A 4,718-nucleotide genomic window follows, 5' to 3' on the forward strand; every position below is an offset into this window, starting at 1 on the left:
ATTAAGCCGTAACGAAATGTTTAAAAATTATTATGATTTACAAATTTAAAAAAATGATATCCATTCCATTTTGAGTAACAGGATCGTGAACTAGGAGTTTTAAAATCTTTCATTTCAAGGAAACGCCCATAAACAGACACAATATTACACATTTTATTATGAGAACAAAGTATTTGTAGATACCTACTATGGTGTTGTCAATTAAAATTCTTTTTTTTTATTTGAGTAGTTGAAAAATTGTTCTCATCATAATATTACGATAATGATAACTGTGATTTATATAATTAATTATTATTTCAATTTTAAAATCTAGAATTAAATCCCTATCGAGACCATTATAATAGACAAGGAAAAATGCTTTCATCATTTCAAGCCTCAAAAATATAGCTAAATATTCTTCTATTTTTTAAATTAATACCTATCCTATTTCCATATGTTTGGTACTTTAGTATAAGTCAAGTGTCTTTTAGACTTAATACGAACCCGAAAAGAACATAAAATCGCATTTCAGTAATTTTTATGTTATTTTTCTTTTTTTTGGGGGGGGGGGGGGGGGGGGGAGAAAATAGTATTTTTGTATTCATTGCATTAGGTCTTGTATTTAAGTGATTTAAAAAAAAAAATTCAGAATTTAATTCGTCGATTTATAACCAAGGAACTGGTATTATAGTATTTATGTCAAGATACGCGCGTCACACAATAAAGTGTAAGATATAGGAAGTACAATTTACTCTGTTATTAATAATATTATTTCTTTTCTACCGGTCGGTCCGTGGCGGGTACTCGAAATACTTACAACGTATGTGAGTGTATTTTTCCCCCTCTGCCGTGTTCAAGGTGTCACACGAGTCTTGATGGTCGAGAACCCATTGTCGAGAGCAATACACGATATGTGTACAACCGTATTGGCGAGTGGGCTACTTGAATCCCTGTGAAAAACGACCACGCCGCACGTTTCACGACATTTGTCACCTCCCGCAATTCATTCGGATGCTAGGCCGTATATAATATAATATTATTCCAAGTGACGAAACTGAATAAGTATTCCTACGACTGCGCGAGGCTGAACTCTGAGGCTGAAGTATATTATTTATTATTAAGATTTGTCTTACGACCTGAAGACTACAACTTCAACGACGTCCGCAGTATAATAATCACAAATGATATTACCTATGGGTAATACATTTTTAATCGCTTGAAAAATAAAAATATCAAATCGATATAGGTACTTAGCAGTGCAGTGTAATCAATTTAATTTTTTATCACAATTTTTGTAATTTTTTTTTTTGTATATGATTTGATAACTTCGTAGGTTAGTTTAATGCTATAAATATATAGAATTTTTGAATAATATTATTCACAGCGACGAAATTAAATACTGCGCAAGGCTGTACTCGTGTATAATATAATAGTATTAAGATTTGTCTTTTTTGACATGTAAAAATATTACTACTCTAACGTCCGTATTGTAACAACCACAAAGCATAATATTATATTTTGTTTTTATTAATTTTGAATCCGCAACAACAAAGATTATTGGCTTTTGACCAAGCTTTTAAAAGTATTTGTATGGCGAAGGTGATTAATATTACGTTTTACATTATTTACGAAGAAAGGAAACTAGAGGTCTTAAATACAATATATATATATTATATACCTAGTGCAATTTGTATACATTTGTGAATGGTTAAAATAAATGTTATAATTTAGTTAACTTTAAAAATCATAATATATTTTTATGTTGTCAGGGTCGGGGCCTAGTGCTTCATAGGGGCAAATCAGTTTTTTGAGGTTGTCTCTGATGTCACTTTATTTTCATATTTTCTTATATAGTTAAGTAGGTAGTGTTCTAGTTATGTACAATTCAGTATACTATACAAACCTACATAATTTTAAAACCCATGAGAGATGATAATTATCAAATCGATAACTTGGTAATAATAATGCTTGATTTAATATTACTATATTTTTTATAGTTTTTATATAATGTGATTTGATTACTTCATACATAATATACCTAATATTATGCAATTGTATATCTTACATGAAATATTTTATTTAAATCGTTAGTTTTTTTCTTTATATTACTTTTTGGTAATGTTAGCGTTTATGTAGCTACATTAGATTCACGAATTATATAAGCCAAACACGTCTCAGTCAACTGATTTTTCTTCGTTAAATTCACTTATAATTTTATTTTTTTCTGTAGAATAATCTGTCATGCGCTTTTTATACATTTTATTAAGATTGATATAATTGCAACAGTCACAAACTTTTAAAATTTAAAAAAAAAGTTTTAAAATAATATTTTTTCAATACTTCCCTACTGATAATGAACTAATATTGTAAATATTATGCCAAAATCAATGTAATTAGTACGTAAATATTTTTTTTTACAAAATTCTTAAAATATAATAAAATATTTATTTTATTTTACTTTTTAGTATTTCTTTTCACATGTTCATAAATTATCAGAACAATTATTATGCATCTACTTCATGACTTAGTACATTTATTCTCATAGTATCCATATTATTATCAACTGATTCGAGATAAAAATAAGAATACGTACTCATATTAAATTTTAGTATTGATTACTATTCAATCGCGTATGTTTAACATTAAGTTAATTAATACCTACTCTTTAAAATTTAAATATGATATTCTATTTTTCCATAGCTTAAGTACCATAATACTATATAACATGTATGTTTTATTTACTGTCGTCTTTAAAAAAATTAACATGTTTATAATAGGAATAAACGTTAAAATAATATGTTTAAGTAAAATAGAGAGTAATTTCAAATGTGTTAGCAATATACCAATCTATTTGAATATGTATCTATGTACATATTATATGTGATACAGTTTAATTTTTTTCTTGGGTTTATTTCACTCGGATTGTTGAAAATATTTTGGTCATTGTGTTTTCACACTGATATAACCCCAAGTGTATCCCAGTGGTGCTTTGCGTACTTGACAGATGAGTTGTGGTCTTGGATAATTATAAATACGCTGTGTATCACTCTTATAAGTGTAATGTAATTTGTAAGTATAAATGTAATAGGAGTGTGTCATTTCTGAATAATACTAGAAGGCATGTATATACGATCGTATATCATATGACATAATTCAACTACTGATGGAAATAACACTGTCCTCATTTATAAACATAAAAACGTATTCTTGAAAAAAATATAATATAATATATCTTAAAACTAAATAAAAATGCCTGTTTAAACGACGTCTTGTTTGAAAAATGTTATACATGGAATAATTCGCATAATATAATGTAACTATAATTGTATAGCTTTCAATATTCTGACTAAACACACACAGGTTATTTGTAGGCATTTGTTATTTATTATATAAACAACGTATTTTTCATTTGAGACTTAACAATTATAATTTGTTATGATTTTTCATCTTAATAGTGATTGTTATTGAAATTAGATAGTAGATACCTATTTATATTTTGTTATAATATTTCCATTTTTTCACGCAGAACAAATAGTTCAATTTAATAAATCTTGTTTTAATTTTGATCAAACGCTTATTCTTGATTAAGATCCTTAAACCACTGCTTTTTATTTCAAGTATTTAAGCTCAAACTATTTAAATTACATAAGTGTGTGGAAAATCGTTATTGAATTTATTAGTCTGGATACGTTGATACAATAAAGTAATAGTTACATTAAAGACATTTTTTTAATTAAAAATCAAATTAAAAAAAAAAATCACCCATAAGGATCCCCCATTCAGTGCGGGTTTTAAAAGGCAGCAACGCTATTTCCTTTTCAATTTCCTGAGCGGATTTCCCAGGATTTGTTTTCCTTAAAATGCACACCGACAAAACATTTCGCGTACTCGTAGATTTAGAATATTCAGTGGGTTTTTTTTCCATAGGTAACGTACAATATTATATAATTTTTCATTTAGTATCTGAACGCTGAGGTCATTTAATAATATATCGTGTGTTGTATGTATCAGCCAGGAGACCGAGGTAATTAATCCCAGGCAGATGGTCTGAAAAGCCTGTATGGTGTTAAGCTAGAAGGCTGTGCCAAACCTCATAGTTGAATTCCTTAATAACAGTCAGTTTAATATGTGTAATATAAATTAATCGTTTGGTTTTTATTGCCAATTATGAACAGACTACCACTGAACCGAGCAAATGTAGTTTCGAGTCTAGCACGTCCTATCGATGTTTTAGTAAATAAAAAATAACAATAATAATAAATTATATTATTTTGCCTGTATCAAAATATATGACACTATAAAGTTACTATTTATTTCATTGAAGTTTATTAGCCTAAATGTCTCGTAACCGTTGAAAAAAGTGCGCCGATTGACAATATGATATTACAATGTAACCATACGGGTGTGGGTATACGAACTCTAATCATCTTAGCCCGGACTTGTGAACGTCATAAAAAGTACCTATGCTACATGTACAATTTTCATGTAAGTTTCAACGTACGTCAATTATTTTTAACCTATCCATTGTCAATCCGTTTTTGCATCGAACATCCGACAGAACAATTTATTATTAGGTATTTATTTAAACGAATAACGTGTCGCGGAGTATAATCGACTGTATAGAGTTATATCGCCGTGTAGCAGTATAAATGCATTGGGTGTGTGTGTGTGTGTGTGTGTGTGTGTGTGTGTGTGTGTGTGTGTGTGTGTGTGTGTGTGTGTGTGTGTGTGTGTGTGTG

The sequence above is a fragment of the Myzus persicae genome, unplaced genomic scaffold (assembly GCF_001856785.1).
Source record: "Myzus persicae strain clone G006 unplaced genomic scaffold, MPER_G0061.0, whole genome shotgun sequence".
NCBI lineage: Eukaryota > Metazoa > Arthropoda > Insecta > Hemiptera > Aphididae > Myzus > Myzus persicae.